This window comes from Anabrus simplex, chromosome 1 (assembly GCF_040414725.1).
Source record: "Anabrus simplex isolate iqAnaSimp1 chromosome 1, ASM4041472v1, whole genome shotgun sequence".
NCBI lineage: Eukaryota > Metazoa > Arthropoda > Insecta > Orthoptera > Tettigoniidae > Anabrus > Anabrus simplex.
Genome location: NC_090265.1, coordinates 1,071,188,309 through 1,071,207,777, shown reverse-complemented (window position 1 = coordinate 1,071,207,777; position 19,469 = coordinate 1,071,188,309).

The window sequence follows — 19,469 nt, the reverse complement described above, 5'->3', positions numbered from 1 at the left end:
ACAGCCTCGTCCATGTACAGAACGAATGTGATGCTAATGTAATTAAATACGTGTTTGTTGTGTTTAACTGATGCGTGTTTGGTTTAAATTTCCTGTCCTGTGTTAGTTTACATTTCAAGGCATGCAAGTTTATTTCATTTTCAAAGCTTCATTAACTATACGCTTCCAAAATGTAGAAGCTGTTCCTTCAATGAAATGAGCAGCAGTTCTGCTAAAAATAATGTGTGAATTTACTAATATTATCACCCCCACCCAATGTCATACTGCGCCACATAGAATCTAAAAAGAAAATGTTTTTTCCTTCTTCCTGGCAGTCTTGTCATTCTTAAGGTATTGCATTTTTCTTACGGTCTTGAACCAAAAGCATACAACGTCAAGCACCTTTACCTCCATGCATACTTCTTGGCTGTCTGGCCTTCTGAGAGTTTGGCTTTCTTGAAAACAATTCCCCATTCTTCTCTGTCTGCTGCTTTCCTTCTCCAGTCCCACAATCAACACTCTGGGTATCACTTCACATCCTCCATCCATCCCATTCTCAGTCATCCTACCTCTCTCAGCGTTGTATACTTTTCTTAACTTTCCATGTTACATTCTTGCCAAGTCATCATCCATTTAGATCGATCATGTTATCTTTTGGCTCTTTACTGGTCTTTCTGTTTTCGGTGTTAAGGCGTTAGCCATACTCCCGATCCTCACTCTGGAGGACAAGAATCTTCCCTTAGGGTTACAAAACCGTAGTCAGGATGTCCGCGTTCAGTCACCCGGAACTCGCCCTTCCTCTGGAAACACTAGCAGATAGATTAATAATGTCATTTGCTTTACGTCCCACTAACTACTTTTTAAGGTCTTCGGAGACGCCGAGGTGCCGGAATTTAGTCCCGCAGGAGTTCTTTAACGTGCCAGTAAATCTACCGACACGGGGCTGTCGTATTTGAGCACCTACAAATACCACCGGACTGAGCCAGGATCGAACCTGCCAAGTTGGGGTTAGAAGGCCAGCGCCTTAACCGTCTGAGCCACTCAGCCCGGAAGCAGATAGATTACCAGCTAGACATTACTGAAGCTTTGCCAGAACCACGCATTTGGCCTCCGCAAATCTGTCAAGAAGAAAATACCAGCCATTCACCCTTTCCATTTACCCGGGTTTAGGATTGGCGTTCAGTTGGATTGGATTACCCGCCAGACGGCCGTGTTTCCAATACTTCTTAAGATAGACTATTTTGCGATTCCCCCGTTGCCTTGAAAAATCAGTTCAATTTCCTCTATTTGTTTCTAAGGCAAATTTATATTAAAAAATGCCTTAGTCACAAGTTTTTCGAAATTTTTGTTGTTTCGTTCTCTGTTAAACATACTCATACCTAAGTCCTTAGTCCTAAGGCAATTTTGAAGTCGAATTTAAATTACTTGAAATAAGGTCTTTGTGAACTTCAAGGGTTTTCTAAGTGCATTTCACACAGATTCTAGACCAGGGGAGGGTGCATGCGCCTGGTGCATGTACTGTGCACGGTGCAACAGACGACTTCTCTAATTAATGTTATTTGCTTTACGCCCCACTGACTACTTTTGCGGTCTTCGGAGACGCCGAGGTGCCGGAAATTAGTCCTGCAGGAGTTCTTTTACTTGCCAGTAAAACTACCGACACGAGACTGACGTATTTGAGCACCTTCAAATACCACCGGACTGAGCCAGGATCGAACCTGCCAAGTTGGGGTCGGAAGGCCAGCGCCTCAACCGTCTGAGCCACTCAGACCAGCGACGACTTCTCTAGGTTGACCAGAGTGCAGACCCCCACTCCTCGATTTGGAGCAATAGCGCTGTCTCTCTCTCTCTTGCCCCACGCCTGTCTCGCTCGCTCCGCATGTCTCCCTCTCCCTCACTTGCTCCGTAGCACTCCAAATCCGAGCTCAGTTGAGCCGAGTTGATCCGAGCTTAGCTGAATAGCCCAGAGACGAAGCGTTGGTCCGAGCCGAGCCGAGCGGGACCGATGCACTGTGCACAGGAACTCAGCGCCGCTGTTTGCACGCGTGAGATTTTGGGCGTTTGAGAGGCCATGTTGTAGACCATTGCTGATCAAACTGCAGGTAAATGACTGATAGTGGATACGCACACATTTGAGAGGGAATGTAATAATAATAATAATAATAATAATAATAATAATAATAATAATAATAAGTGTAATCAAAAGAATAAATATTCCAAGGAAACTTGAAGGCCGAAAGATTGTTGATATAGCACAACTTAGTAAGATATTTATAATACTAGTATATACTCGCTATACCTATACACTGGCCGTCATTTGTAATACAATTCAATGCTTGTCCCATACTTGAGCGTCAATATTGTCATTTTACTGATTCTACTTCGCCTTAAAGTTGAAATAAATAAACTAATTAACTGAAATGCCTGTACTTTTTGCGACAGAGTTCGCCAAAATGGATCCCTCGAATTTAGATAGAGCATGATAATGTCCTCTTCACTCCTCGGGCGTGTTTTTAAGACTGAACTGGTACATCCAGTACGGGTCTTACCTAACACACTGAAGAGAGTTAAACAAATGGGAAATGCACTTAATTTCTTCAATAACTTCGCCATACCAATTTAAAAATAAACTGTCTATATTATGTTGTAAGCATAATCCTTGCATGGGCTCTTCCTCGACACACAAATATAAACAAACTCAATAAACATTAACAAATGCCGGAAGATTCTCGCAATATAGAGCAAAACGCTCCTGTAATAAGCATTCGGAAAATATAGCGACAGCGGCAGCAAATCCTGTAATTACAGGTTAGAGATCACCTAAATGGTTAGTGTGCTGGCCTGTGGTCACAGGGGTCCCGGGTTCGATTCCCGTCAGGGTCGGGAATTTTTAACCACCATTGGTTAATTTTGCTGGCTCGAGGGCTGGGTGTATGTGCCGTCTTAATCATCATTTCATCCTCATCACGACGCGCAGGTCGCCTACGGGTATCAGATCAAAAACCTGCACCTGACGAGCCGAACATGTCCTCGGACACTCCCGACACTAAAGGCCATACGCCATTTCATTTCATTTACAGGTTGGAGGATGTTGTCTCCGTATATCAGTCATGATACCCTGGATAGCATCGAACAAACATGATTACACCCCAGAACATGACTGAACTCCCTTGCTGCTGATGGTGCTCCGGGATGAAGGGCTCGCTCCATCTCTCGCCGGATCGTCTCCACACTGTTGTATGGGTGCAAGCTTTCCGTGAGTTCATTAGAAAAGAGCGTATGCTTCCACAGTTCCAAATACTCTTGGCTACGAGTTGTTCCCCATCTCACACGAGGTGCTCTATGGCGTGATTCCTTACACCGGCCTCCTTGATAACAGTCCTCCGTCGTGCAGCCGATTTCGCACCGTCTAATCTGTCACATTCATTCGGGGAGCCCTCCAAAGATCCTGGTAGAACGGCGTACTGAAAGCAAGAAATACCAATCCTGCCTGTCAGTTGTTGTGTGGGCGTCCCATCCGTTGTTAATCAGTAACATTTTGTGTCTCCCCGAACTTTTTTCAAACTCTGGAGACTCACTCTAACACGAGTGACGACATTTAATTCTCACCATCATTCTTGCGGCAATGTCACAGTTAGAATGCGGTCAGTAGCAGAAATTTCATACTTACCTCAATTGTACAAGTGTTTTCTGTACACCATTGACTTTATAAGTGATGATGTTAAACTGACCGACATGACATATGCCTCTTATCGGAGAAATATTCAACCTGATGTAGTTCTAAAGTCACTGTGTGTCTCAGACATTGGTTTACAGTAGGCCTACTCACAGCAAACATGTTTGAGGTACTTACCGTCTGAAATTGTAAAATTTAAGTTTCTTTTGAGCACTGTAATTCGACTGTAATATTTCGTGCTTTTGTAATCTTTGCCGGCCCGAGTACGGTTTCGAATCTTTAGGCGTTTTTTACTTCAGAACTCGCATGCATTCTATCTGTGGCCACCTTGGTGAGAAGCTAGTGTAATCCGATTACTTTCCATGCCAGGAATGTACGTGGTAATAGGTTATAGAACATCATCACTGTGTGGGGTAAAGGAATTCAATCATATCTTCATAGTGCTGTCACGGAGCATGACTTAGTGCGCCGGTTTACCAACGATGTCATCGTGTATATCGTCCGTGTTTTAAATGCAGAATCAATAGCAAAAGTGGACGTACCAGGACAAATTATTTTCCAGAATCAGATATAAATCGCACTCTAAACCTATTAGTAACGAATTCGAAATTTGAATTGTGAAATGAATAGCGCGTTGGTGATCACAAGGCTAATAAGGGTGCACGAGAGGCAGCGGCCGAGCAGGAAATGAAATTGCGACGCGCTCAACAATTAGAGCTGCAGCCCTGGCGCCAATTTCCGGGTGGAGAGAGACGCTCTCATTTTTATCAAGAAAATCAAGTTCGGAAATTACTTGCACAGTAATTTACATAAAGCTGTAACGTCCAATTAAAACACAAGTACGAGCAAAGAAATTAGTTGCAGGGCGATAGTATTAAAAATTAACGAGCATTTATGTCGTTGTATTGCGGTGTTTTGTCTGCAACCGGGAATTGATTCTATTTTAATTAGGTTTTCCTCCATCGACAGCTATTCTTCTGTGAAATGCCGTATGCTCGTATAAATTCACAACAGTTAACTTGTATGGGAATGTTTCACTTAGCAAATCTTTCACGTTCGAGGGATCATAAAATTGCCATCATCGTTGTAATTTAAAGCAGCGTTGACATAAATGGTCACTGGCGGCTTTCGCCTCCCGTTTTTACACAAGCCTGTGTCCAGAGCTGAAAGGTCTGTCCTACCACGCTATTATAGTTGCAAGACGATAGTGAGTGCGGGTGGACACTGCGTGAACAGTAGTTGAATGTTTTAGTTTCTTTGTTGCTTCATGTACCTTATATACAGGTTGCGGACGTTTCGAATACGTGTGTAGGTCAGGCTATGAAAATGCAGGCAGTCAAGGCGACTGATGTTTCCTACTCGAGCCGAGGTAACCCGGCTCCCCATGGAGCTAAAATCAACTAAGAAGGTGGTCGCTGTTCCTCACTTTAAATAGCTTCTCACCTTCCGGACTACCACAAGTCCCAAGGAGCATTTTGCTATGGGCTTTACGTCGCACCTACACAGATAGGTCTTATGGCGACGATGGGATAGGAAAGGCCTAGGAGTTGGAAGGAAGCGGTCGTGGCCTTAATTAAGGTACAGCCCCAGCATTTGCCTGGTGTGAAAAGGGGAAACCACGGAAAACCATTTTTAGGGCTGCCGATAGTGGGATTCGAACCTACTATCTCCCGGATGCAAGCTCACAGCGGAGCATTTTGAAACACCTGGAACATACCTCTCGTTCGACAGTCAACTCAGAGTTGCCGGTGCTGTTACGTAATTTGAGGACTCGTCCTGCATATTCATGGTCTGACCAACATGTTGATCATCTGTGCATAATAGGCATCCGAGAATTGCAGATTTTGCACCTTTCCTCTACCTTCATATTGGTTCTTAATTCTATAGCCTCCCGAACGTTTGCTTCAATATTCCGAGGAACAGCTCCTAAAATCTTGGTCTGCCAAATGAAAATTTGGTTTAGTTTCCTAGGCATGCTTAGCTAAAGCTGAAATTTCATTGTGTTGATTCTTGGCGTGACGTATACAGTATGTTCTTTGTGTAGAAATCAGACGCTTCGTTTTACCGACGGAGCAGATACCGCTATTAACATTCAATGTGGTAGATTCCACGGGCCTGTTATTCTGTTGTATCTTTGGTTACATACATCGAAGTAACTTCCTGTGCGGTTTTTAGTGTAAATGGTATTGTGTTTGCTTAGTATCTTCTCAATCTTGTCTGTCGTGTAGCTGTTGTATGGAAGTATCGCTGTCTTTGGATGGGTTAGCTCCTCCTCCCCTGTGTTCTCTTTCACTGTGACATCTCCTTTAATTTGTTCTATTTTCCTAAAAACTCGTTGGATGTTGCGTAATAAGTACCTATTTCTTCTAAGAGTTTCGGTAAGGTGCTCAGCGTTAATAGTAGTAAGAGGTTTCATTTCAATTATTTCAGTTTTCGCGTGTAAATGTGGTATTCGAAATCTTCAGTTTTCTGGTTAGATATAAGAGAGGGCCTAAAGGCTCTAATCTCGCCAGACAAAAATACATCTAATATACTCGTAATATCTCTTGGGTAGTTCTAGGCCTCATTACTGGACATATACCTTAAGATCTTTGGTCCTACATCTTGTGTTAGTGTGGTGATGTATTGATGTATTTATCTACTATTGTACTACTATTGTACTGTGGACCTAATAGTGACTGGTTTGTCAGCCTAATTGTGGAAGATGAACACAGTTGATACGAATGAGATTTAGATTTTCTGCAGGCCGCAAAGACTCTTCAACCTGCAATATAATCATTCATTAATCATCCCTGTTCCATTTTAAACTGATTTAACAAAGGGTCTTTGTTGATAAACGAACCATTCATCGCGTGACATAATTAACCTTGTTCAGTTTCAGAAGTCCTTTGTGTGAGTGGATAATAGTGTTGAAGCCATATAAACTCTCAGTTTGTCCTTTTAACACATTTAACTTCGAAGGTGAACAAGGAAACCAAAGAAGTTCTGTAGCATGGCAAACTCCGGAGGCAGGCTAAATACATAAAGTCAATCGTATCAGCGGTGATTTCGTTGTCATGTTCACATGGAAATCTTCATATAATGGCAGTGGCATTGTCTAACAAGTAAGTTAAATAGCTTCTTGTATATTTTATGAGTCTTACGAAGGCGTTGGCCCTAGTTGAGATGTGTATGTTAAGTCCTCATCCCGAAGGTTCGTTGAATCCTCAGATAAGCACCTCCAAAGGTTACGCTTTGGAAAAATCGATGTCGGCGTCGTCATGAGGCGCACAAAGCATGAGGTAGTTTGCCTTTACTAGGTCATGAAGTGATTTTTCAGGACTACTGAACCCTGTGGGTAGCACCTTTCACAACACTCAGACACTTGGCCTGTGCCAAGAGTCAGATGCAAAGATTCTACATCCATCGAGAAATAGCAGCAGGTGGCCAAATTGTGATAGTGATTACAGTTGAATTGTGGTTCAGACAATGATTTGCTGGTAGATCCTGGTAAAATATGAAGCTGCTCATATCCAAGAAGTATGAAATTCCAGAAACAGAGTTCCAGTTTACAGTAGGTGCACTTCATGAAAGTTTCTGCAGGCAATCTTCCGAATCGCACTGAATTTTAACGTCAAATATCCACTCGAGTGGTGTCTCAAACCTCCCTCATTATATCCAGAAACAGTCCAGGAATATTTATGTACTATACAGGGTATTTCAAAACACACGGGGTAACTTCAGGGTTGGATTAATTACATATAGGAAAGGAAGAAAGTATATTTTGCAAGTTGCTTTACGTCGCACCGACAAAGATAGATCCTATGGTGACGATGGGATAGGAAAGGTCTGGAAGTGGGGAGGAAGCTGCCGTGGCCTTAATTAAGGTACAGCCCCAGCATTTTTCTGATGTGAAAATGAGAAACCACGGAAAACCATCTTCAGGGCTACCGACAGCGAGGTTCGAACCCAATATCTCCCGAATGCAAGCTCACAGCTGCGTGCCCCTAACCGCACGACCAACTCGCTCGGTTAAAAAGGTGTATATGAAGATGGGTCTGAAAATGCGTACTTCCCGAGATATCAGACCCTGACGTGGTCTAGGACCTCATGTGTTGAGAGCTAGCTTGCGTGTGCTGATGTATTCCGGTCATTATCTTCCAGGTGGTGTTCAAAATGCCCACCTCCCGCCCTACTGCAGACTTGTACTCGTCGTCGCAAACAGTTACGAACATTCTTGAATATGCCCGGTGTTGTTCGTACTGTTTGAAAGGACTTTACATTTCTACCAATAAAGTGTTGCATCATCTTCCACATCAGTCGCGTACACCAAAGAATTTGCGTAACCCCTCACGAGGAGTTCGACGAGTTTAGATCAGATGATCGTGGAGGCCAAGAAAGTATGCATTTCCAGACCCATGTTTATACACATCTTTTACCTTCTCTATATACCTTATGCAGCCAGTCTCTGTTATGAATGGTGTGAAAATATCACTCATAGGGTCGGTTGGAGCATGCATTTCAGTGGACTTGGCAGACTGATATGTAATAGCAACTTCTGGCTCAGTGAGGAAAGCAACGGTAAACTACCTCACTCCTCATTTCCCTAGTATGCCTCTTCAGTGATGCCTAGGCTATCTATGACAGCTATTCGCGGAACTGTGGAGGATCAAACCTGTCTTCGGGCTGAATACCCAACATACATGCATTCACATACAACATACACATATGTGGGGAATCCAACCCTGAAGTAATGCTACGTATTTTTGAAACACCCTGTATGTGAGTGAAGATGACGTGATCTTTAATCTGCTTCTGCACCACCTTGAACAGACGAAAATATAGGACACAGCTCGGGTGAAGGTAATAAGTGTATCCAGGGGGGATGATCCTGACAATAGTTCGTATTGCATCTACAAGGGTTCCCATCATGATATGTTGAGAGAGAATCTTTATTAGGCCGGCCATCGAGACCACCTGAACAAGATATTGCAGTTTTTTCATGCTAAACGTCTAGGTCATTGTGTCTCTGTATGCTCTAGACTAACCTCGTCACGTGACCTTAGACGTGGCCTGTGTCACCATAGCAGACTAAGGCTCCAGGAGCAGAATATCTGCGTGACTGGGAAGCCGAGTCTCTCGGTGACTTGACTTTATCTTCCGTCAACGTAAAAACTGAGGCACGAAAAGGCTCCGCGAGCCTTAAATAGCAACTTATGTTTATTTTTCAAACATGACAATTCTTGGAATTCTCTCTTTGGAAAATCATGGAATTCGACCTCTGATTACTTTAGTCTCAAAGGGGAGGGGAGATTGAGAGAAGATTACATTTTATCTCAGTACGATGATAGAACTCAGGAACTTGCTGCGACACTTCTCATAGAAAAGAAGAACATACACACGAGGTGATTCACCTTGCAATTTTACTTTATAACTATTCAGAATAAGTCGTCGCAGGACGAACTGGGACAGTTGTTATTAGCGCCACAACAGCCCAATACACATGACTTTCTTCACTGTAGTGAGGGGCCAAGTGACTGTGTGAAGTTCCTTATGCTAGGCCCCGTGACGAGTCGTGAAGTGGGGAGAGCCGGGTGAGCGGCACCATCGTGATCAGCAGGGAACTTTCAGATCATTTTTAAACATTCTTAGGTCATCAAAATCCTGTTCCTGGTGATGAAAGGCACAGGAAACATAATCTGACGAGGTTGAGGGGACTCTCGTTTGAATACCTTTCTTTCTTCTCGACATAGCAAAAGACCAAAATATTATTATAATGTCTAGAACATAAATATAGGCTATACCAACTCCATTAGTAAACTGATGGAAAATTTTCATTTAAAATTTATGTCATTTTTTAAAGTTTTGGGTCATTTTACTGGATTTTTGCTGTGATTTTATAAATTTTTTCAATACTTTTAGGTCATCAAAATCCTGACCCTGGAGATGAAAGGCACACGAAACATAATCTGAAGAGGTTGAGAGAACTCCCGATTCAATACCCAGACATTCCTTCCCTGACACCCCGTCGCGTCACGTGGACTACGTCCCCGCAGCCTAGTGTGAAAGGGACTATGTTCTGAATCAGCTCGCGTCGACAAGTTTCCAGAATCCTAAAGGATTCTAATTATGATATGATGTTAGATATGGTCACTTGTGAATGAAACATCAAACAGCTGTAACGTACAAGTAATTGACGACATTTTGCATATTGGTAATGTACATGTCAGTCGGTTTCAAATGAACCACAACTCACTTGCAATCGTAGTCACAATTTGCGCTAACTCCCTCATGAGAATACTATGACCATCAGGCCTGTGTGCAAATGTTACTCTGGTGTGTATTTTGATAATCTACTTGAAATGAATTATAAATAAGTTTACAGTAGCATTGACGAAAATACGAATTCCCTTCAAAAAAGAATGGAGAAAGAACCACTGTAAACCATTACAGGCATTGTCTTCCATGTCCATGGGAAATCGCCACACTGTCGCAAGCTTCACGTTCAGATACCTCGGTCTTTCAATAGTTCCTAATATGCTTAAACGAAGAGCAAACGTTTTCTGTCTAATGTTTTAACTTCGCATCGACTCAGATATTTTGACGACTATGGGACTGGGAGGGAAGAGGCCGCGACCTGAATTCAAGTACATCCCCAACATTTGTCCGGTGTGGAAATGAGAAACCACGGCGAATTTTCTTCAGGGCTGCTAATGGTGGGGTTCGAACCCACTATATTCCGAATGTAAACTCGCAGCTATGTGACTCGAGTGAACCGCTTAGCGAACTCGCTTGGTACGGAGCAAACTAAAATTATGCCAGGTGATGGAGCCTCCCTAGAGGAGTGGAAGATATCCGTAATCTAAGCATTAAATGAGGTAGAGCAGTTCGTTATTCGCCTTCCTTTGCTCTCAGATATAACCTCGTCATCATGCGAATCCCCATGGCTGAAATTCTTGATATTTTAAATTCCCCGACTTTTTGATTGGGACTCCAACTTGCATTCTCCGAGTGAACCAAAAATGCCTTTACCATCTGGCTAGAAAGCGCACAGAATCATGTATGATCATTGATTATAATGGAAATATACCCAGAGAAATTTAGTTATCCAGGAATTCTCGGGAAGAAATGTTTCCTGCCGTGGTGGTGGTGGTGGCTTTTGTGGTCATTAGTTAATGACAGACAAAGAAAGAAACAATGCTGACCCTGCGAAAAACATTTTGTGAAGATTTTGTAATCCTCGAATAGGGGCTGTAATGGAGCTCACCCAGTTTCGTGAATTTCACTGGGAAGCTGTGACAGGCAGAGAAAGTTAAGCAATACTACTGAGGATGCCGTACGCTGACCATGAGGCATTCCAAAATATGCAAGCTATCTGGCTGAGCAACAGTTACCTGCTCTGCCGTTCCATGCGTTTTTTAAAGTAGAAAATTCCATCAAATTTTGGAATCAAGAAGTCAGTGTAGGCGTCCCAAATCAAACATGACAGGGTAAGGTCGAAAGTGAAGAGTTGGGTCTACAGGGGGCGAAGGGGAAGAAGGTAAGACATATCTTATAAGAGTGATAAAAGAGACGAAGCTAATAATTACGTGAAAAATCAATGCCAGACTCAGGTGGTGTCCTATGGCCATCACTCCAGATACAAATGTGTGAGTCACTGTGTATGAGTGTGTAGTTAGAGAAAGTAAGAAAGATGTATAATATTTTACAAGTTATTATTGATATATGATAGTGATTATGATAGTGGTTTCTTGTTGTCTGAAGGGCTTACGTTATACATTCCTTGGTATAATAATAATAATAATAATAATAATAATAATAATAATAATAATAATAATAATAATAATAATAATAATAATGGCTTTTAGCCTCTGGAGAGGCATAGTGCAGGTCTTTCGAATTGACGTCTACAGGTGACGTGGGAGTCTGTAAAGATGGGGCCAACCTACAGTGAATTATGTTGAAGACGGCACACACACCCAGTCCCCGAGACAAACGAGTCAACCAAATAAGGTTAAAATCCCAGACCTGTCCGGAAATTGAACCAGCGACACCTTTGACCAAACACCAGCAAGCTAAACACGTATCCATGAAACCGAAAAATTTCTTGGTAATAAAGAAGGATGGAGAAAAATAAAGTGTCCATTATAGAAGAATAATGAGGTTTACGGCGTTAGGAAATACACATACCATGATGGAAACTAGCTAGAAACATCACCGCGCTTCATTGTGCCGACCAAAGACATAACAAAGACAAAGGCAGACAAGACTGGTAACGCGACCATAGACTTTATAAAGAAAAGTTAAGCTGAAACGTCACATTTCCAGACATCTGTTCCTATTTCTGCAATATAAGGGAATATTTTGTTGATTCCACCACCAGGTGGAGCTCTATGAAGCTGAAAATAGAAAGTCGGATTTTTCCAGCAGCACGGCGCGTCCCGGCGATCGCTCAATACATCGAAGGCTGGCCAACAGCTGGCCCCCTGAGAATGCAGCAACTGTTTCTGCTGGAGGGTCGTGCTGTTAGATATTGAGGCTTCCACGGAGTACTACCGATTACAGATCTCGTCTGCTACAGACAAAAAAGAAAGGCACGATAAGGTTAGCACGTTTTAAAACAGGAATTTTTAATGCATCCTATTTTGATTCATGTAGTTCTTTACATTATCTCCAGTTTCCCCAACAACTTTTCTAATATTTTAAAATTGTCTATTGAGTGCATTTTTTTTTTTTTTTTTTTTTTGCTATTTGCTTTACGTCGCACCGACACAGATAGGTCTTATTGCGACGATGGGATAGGAATTGGAAGGAAGTGGAGGTGGCCTTAATTAAGGTACAGCCCCGGCATTTGCGTGGTGTGAAAATGGGAAACCACGGAAAACCATCTTCAGGGCTGCCGACAGTGGGGATCGAACCCACTATCTCCCGATTACTGGATACTGGCCGCACTTAAGCGACCGCAGCTCTACTGAGTGGTAGTGATCATGTTTTAAGGGTGAACATTATGAGATATGATATGACACTTGAAAACAGAAAAGGAAAAAATGCAATCTTTCAGTGGATGGTAGTTATTACTTAATGCATAGGAATAACATGATTCGTAAAGAGTGCTTGCGATATTTTTATCATCAGCCTTAGGTCACATGTAATGTCTGTACTGGTGTATACTGTATATGCTAAGATTTGGAAAAGGAAGCGGCTATGACTTAACATGTTAGGTGCCATTCCAGCATTCTCCTGGATTTGAAGAAGACGATCAGAAAAGACAGAAGAAGCACTTTTAGAATGGATGAGCGTAAGTTGTTTCCATTTTCTCTGAAGCTGAGTGCTCCGTGTTCCAGCTCTCAAATTACTTTAAAATATTATATCTTACATTACTGAATTTAATTTTTGTGCGACTCGTTGGCTGAATGGTCAGCGTACTGGCCTTCAGTTCAGAGGGTCCCGGTTTCGATTCCCGGCTGGGTCGGGGATTTTAATCGCTTCTGATTAATTCTTCTGGCTCGGGGACTGGTTGTATGTATCCGTCCCAACACTCTCTTCATCATATTTATACAACATACCACACTACCAACCAAAACAGGAAACACGCAATAGTGACTACATCCCTCCATATAGAGGGTTGGCGTCAGGAACGGCATCCGGCCGGAAAAGAGGGCGAAATCCACATATGTGTGACACAGTTCGCACCCGCGACCTCACAGGTGTGGGGAAAAAGCGGTGGTAAAATAATAATAAGACGACTTAATTTAATTTTTGATAGAGCCAGATATTTTGCCCGGGCTGGTCGGGTGGTAGGCTACTTTTATAACCCCTAGACCACAGCGGAAGATCGAAACACAGTGCATGCCAGTCGCACGTTTTTTTTTTGATAGTGGCTTTACGTCGCACCGATACAGATAGGTCTTATGGCGACGATGGGAAGGGAAAGGTCTATGAGTTGGAAGGAAGCGACCGTGGCCTTAATTAAGATACAGCCCCAGCATTTGCCTGGTGTGAAAATGGAAAACCACGGAAAACCATCTTCAGGGCTGCCGACAGTGGGATTCGAACCCACTATCTCCCGGATGCAAGCTCACAGCGGCATCGTCGCAGGTTTAACCCGTGCAATTCATTCTTAAACCATTTGCTCTAAATGTTTCTTTTTCAGCTCTTTCTCAGTAAAAAAAAACCGACAGGTATAATACCGCCGAATACAGGGATGAATATAATCGTAGTAACTGCATTTCTACATCAACATGCCTGTTAGTTTTCGGTATACGGTTGCTCATCCTCAACCTGTAATGCACTGCGTAACATATTTGACACACTAACATGTTTAAGGACTAAGACATAAATTCGCTTTCTATTATTCACTGAAACGCATTTTCATGTAATCAAAACAGCTATGCAGGAAATAGAAATCGAGAAATTTGAGAACAAGATCCTCCGCAAAACAATGGGTCTAAAAATCGTGGATGGCCAGTATAGGTTACAAAGAAGAGGAGAATTATACCAGGAAAGCGAAAGATTGTGTCTATGTGGAAAAGAAGATTCAAATTTTATGTACATCTGTTTAGAACGGATGAGAAAAGGCTGACAAAACATATTTTTAAAACACTTGACAGTTAACCTAAAGTTTCCGGCAAATGGTTCAGAGAAGTAAGAAAGGATCTTGAGCAATAGGGATTAAATAGGGAAGACACCCTAAACCGAACAAAGTATAGATCAGTGATCGACAGTTTCAGAGGCTTCCATGACGAACATAAACTAAATAGGCGATGGACAGAGAAAAGCAGATAGGTTGCCAGAGTAAGAATTAAAAGATTTTGGGATGAAAAGAAGGCTCCCAGTAAAGTGTGACTGTTGCTTGACGTGGTCTTAAATGGCCGTAAACGAAGAATATAATAATAATAATAATAATAATAATAATAATAATAATAATAATAATAATAATAATAATAATAATAATAATTCCCGGAAATCAACCTGGGAGGAGCTCTTGTGGCTCTGGGCAAATGGGAGTGAATTGTGTTGTTATTATTCATCTAACACATTAATATTTTGGATTCAATGAGAGTTTCCAACTGGCCTATTTCACTCCAACTCCAGCACATAACCTGTACGGGGTGCCCTTGCTAAACTGAGCAACCCAGCGGGAAACTGGGGCAGTGAACAGATCAGTGCTGGGGGCTTCTAGGCTCAAAACCTTGATAGTTAACAACTCGTTACGTTCAGGTAACCACACAAACTTTTCGTAACTCTGGATACATGGAGCAAACAATAAACAGGAAAACTACCCTACGTAGAAACCAATCCACACCGGCCCTTGGTCGGGTTTGCAGGCCTTCGTATTCTGGGGAGCCTGCACCTTCATGTAAGAAGAAGAAACACATCAACTACTTGGCAACGATCAATATCAATCCCCTATTTAAGACAGGGAAACTAAAGCATACCCTAGATGTCCTAATGGAATATAGCATTCAGATAACAGCAATGCAAGAAACTAGGTTTATAGACAAAGAAGCGATGGAATCACAGGCCTATAGGATCTACAAAGGAAAACCAGGTCAGATAGTGATGAAAAATGTGCCACATCTGGGCACAGGTTTCGTAGTCAGGAACAAAATGATCAACTCCTTCGTCTCCATCTCATCTCTAAATGGGATAGCATCCACCTTTGCCTTCAAACTTTCAACAAAGCATACACGATTATCAGCTTCCATGCACCAACCAAGGATACCAACAGAAAACTAGGAAATTGGTTGAAAAGTTCTGGGCAGATCAAGAAGATACAATGGACAGGATACGGAAACATCACACAACAATCCTAATGGGGGACTTCAATGCCCAAATCGGGAAAGAGTGAAAATTCAAGACCATAGTTGGGGAATATCCAGCCCATAAGAGAACTAACAGAAATGGAGAACGACTGATCGATTTATGCAGGAACTACAATCTACTCCTTAAGTCCACTGCTTTTAAACGCTTGCCCAGGAAAGCAAAGACATGGAGGTGTCCGAACCCTATGTTAGGGGAGTTCCAACTTGACCACGTCGCCATTAGCAGAAGTAAGAGCAAAGAAGTGCTAAATGTCAAAGTCCTGAGAAGTGCAAACATTGATTCAGACCACTGCTCTGCTTGTCTATGGTCAACATAAATTTCGTATCTCTCACATTACATAGAGATACCAGCTGCAGAAAGCCGAAAGTTCCAAGATTCAATGTGACCACGTTGAAAGATAACGATGACTTCACCAAGACTTTAGCTGACAATAAGGAAAAAAGGATTGGCCACAACTGCAGAGGGCCATGTTCGATGCAGCTACAAAAACTATCCCATCACCCAGAAGAAACAAATATCCATGGTGGACCACGGAATGTAATAAAGCAATTGTAGATAGATGACAAGCATGGCTCAAATGGAACGGTAATAAGAACAATGCTAACTACACAAACTTCTTAACAGCCGGGAAATCCACCGCCAGAATCATCACAAACGCTAAAAGGCAATACAATAAGGACATTGTCGACGAAGTAGAAAACGACTTTCAAAGGAACAACACATGAGACCTTTACTACACCCTCAGCGCCCAAATAACCCCGAACTCATCCCCTAAACATCAACTCCGGGGACCAGATGGTAAGATGACCATGAACAATGTGTATTACACACCTGCCCTAGTAGAATATTTCAACAACCTCCTCAATTCAGAGGAACCCAGAGAGAAACTTTAAAATAAAGGATGTTTCTAACCAAAATTCCCTCCAACCACCGAAGGAGGAGATCCAGAAAGTCATTTCCTAGCTTAAGTACAAGAAAGCATCATGTGAAGATAGTATCATCGCAGAATTATGGAAATATGCAGACGAATATAACATTCAATGTATTCATGAGATTATACCTGACACCTGGACAACAGAGAAACTACCTAGTGATTGCACCTCGGCTATCATCCACTCTCTGCACAAAAAGAGACATAAGTCTGATTTAAACAACTGCAGAGAAATCTCACTCCTCTCGGTGACTTACAAGATTTCCAAGATACTTCTCTCAAGATTAGAAGCTCACTTGGATCCCTGGATTGGAGAGTATCAGGCCGGATTTAGGAAATCAATATCATGTGCAGAACAGACCCTGAACCTCAAAACTATTCTCACTTTGTGGCAATATTCGTTAACTTTCAGAAAGCTTGTGATTCCATATACAGACAATCTCTCTTTCAGACCCTTGCTGAACTGAGACCAGATAAGACCCTGAATCTCGTAAAGGCTACTTTGACAAACACAAAGTCGAAGGTAAAATTCAGAGGGGAACTATCCAAAAGCTTCAATATCAGAACAGGTGTTAGGAAAGGGGATGGTTTATCCGCTATTCTCTTCAACTGCATGCTAGAGAAGGTCATTCTTGAATGAACGAAAACTCTACCAGACAACTCGGGGTTGAGAAACGGTTTCAAGAAGAACAAGTTAAACATCAATTGCCTGGCCTTCGCAGATGATCACACATTCCTAGCATCAAGTATGGAGGAAGCTATACACCAACTCTCCTCCCTCAGTTAAACAGCAGCTAAAGTGGGGTTGAGCATTGCCATTAACAAAACGGAGTTCATCACCAACATCAGAGATGCATCCAACTCAATCCCAGATGGGGATACAGTAATGAAGAAGACTAACTCCTACAAATATCTTGGAGAATGGATAATCTCGAACGTTAGTAAAGATCTAGCCATGAAAGCCAAACTGGAGAGAGCTTTCCATCTCTGTAATAACGTTTACAAGTCCAAATCCCTTTCCCTTCGCCTCAAACTTCTACACTATGAAACCGTATTAAGACCTGCCTCAGAATGCTTGAACATGATCAAAAAGGGACACCTTAGGAATTTGGAACCGATAGAACGAAAGATCCTGAGAAAAATCATGGGCTGCATTAAAGAGGGAGGTGAATACAGAATAAAGCATAACAACGAGCTTTTTCAACATTTAGGGAGCATAATATCAGCCATGAGAAAGAGGAGACTTACCTTCTACGGTCACATAGTCAGAATGGACAACAAGAATCAACACCCTTTCTAGAAGGAAGAGGACAAATCCTAAATGGACGAAACTGGTTCGAAAAGACCTAGAATTTTAAAAAATTGATCCCAAGGATATATTCAACAGGGAAAATTTAGAATGCTGGTCAGAACATCCGACACTCTCCAGTCACTGACAGCTAAAACACTGCGTCCTGGAGGTGGAGTGAAGTGGACTCAGGAAAGGAAAGCAACCCACAGCACAAAGATGAAGGAATACTGGGCTAAGAAGAAAGCTCTCCAGAGTTAAGAGTCACGTGGTCCAAGGAGCCTAAACTAGACAATAATAATAATAATAATAATAATAATAATAATAATAATAATAATAATAATAATAATAATAATAATAATAATAATAATAATATGATTGGATTTGCGTCCCATTAACTACTTATGTGGTTCTCGCATATGCCAAGGTGCCGGAATTTTTCCCCACAGTAGTTTTCTTACGAACCTGTAAATACCGACACGAGCATCTTGAAGTACCGCCGGATTGAACCAGGATGGAAACTCCTACTTTGAGTCAGAAGGTCAGTGCTCCACCATCTGAGCTACTCAACCCGGCCTGTACTCGAGAGATGGTGCAACGCTCTGGAATAACCTCTACAACTGAGGTTTCCCATCTCTTTCTGAGCCTGCCTCTAAGTTTTTTCTATTTGTTTTACGTCACACTGATTCAGACAGGTCTTATGGTGACGAAGGGATAGAAAAGAGCTAGTTCTTGTTAATCCTTGGAAGACCTTTATATGTCCATTCCTCGTTTTTGGCAGTGAAATCTGCGCGGTGAAATTTCTCCAGATGAACATCGAAATGAACTACCGCTGGATATCTTTCATGAATTGGGAATGCGACAGTCCACGAAAAGATTTCAGACGTGCAGTCAGATATTTCAGAACTTTGTCATGATCATTTTTCAGAGCAAAAGAAGCTTGCTCACTGGCCCTTTTTTAATGTATTTGCAGATATACATGATATATTTCACACTACTACAATACTCAACGAAATGAGTGTGAACGGCTCTGGATGAAACAGGTGCATATGGCATAATCCACCGGTTATCTATTTTAATAGCTTTTCCATTTAAACTAATGTAAGTAGCGAAGCCTAAAAGGTATCTTTGGATAGGTGAATTCTAAATACGCAGTTTGGTTGAAATATGTCCAGTAGTTTTCAAGTTATAAGAAGTAAGCGCTATGCGCACCCGCTTTTGAGCTATGTCTGCTAGAAAACAAACTGTAAAACGCTCCCCGTTCATAAAATATCCCTTATTAATCCTGCGATCGAAAAAGTTTACATGAGAAAAAGTTTTAGAAATAGACTTCTTTTAAGGTCGACCATGGATATTTTGTTTGAGAATAAAATTAGTCTCGGTCTTCCTATAAACCCCAGTCAATTCAGAGATTTTGAAATGGTATGGATTCTACAACCTACCTTTGGATAGGTAGATTCTAAATGTTAAATTTGGTTCAAATACGTCCAATTATAATAAATCAGCTCTACGCACACCCATTTTTGAGCTCTGTCCCCTTAGACTTATTGTGTGCATGTACATTTGTTTAGTTATTAGGTGTTTTACATTAAGGCTGAAGATGGCCAGCCCCGGCCGAAACTAGTCCCTAATTAATGTAATTTAGAATATTACATATTATAGTATTGAAAGGTGGACCATTACTACATTAATTTAATAATTATATTGTACTTACAATTCAATACGGATCAGAACCATGAATTTTATAACCTATGACCCTTTAGACTTACCAGACTGTAAAATATTCCGTT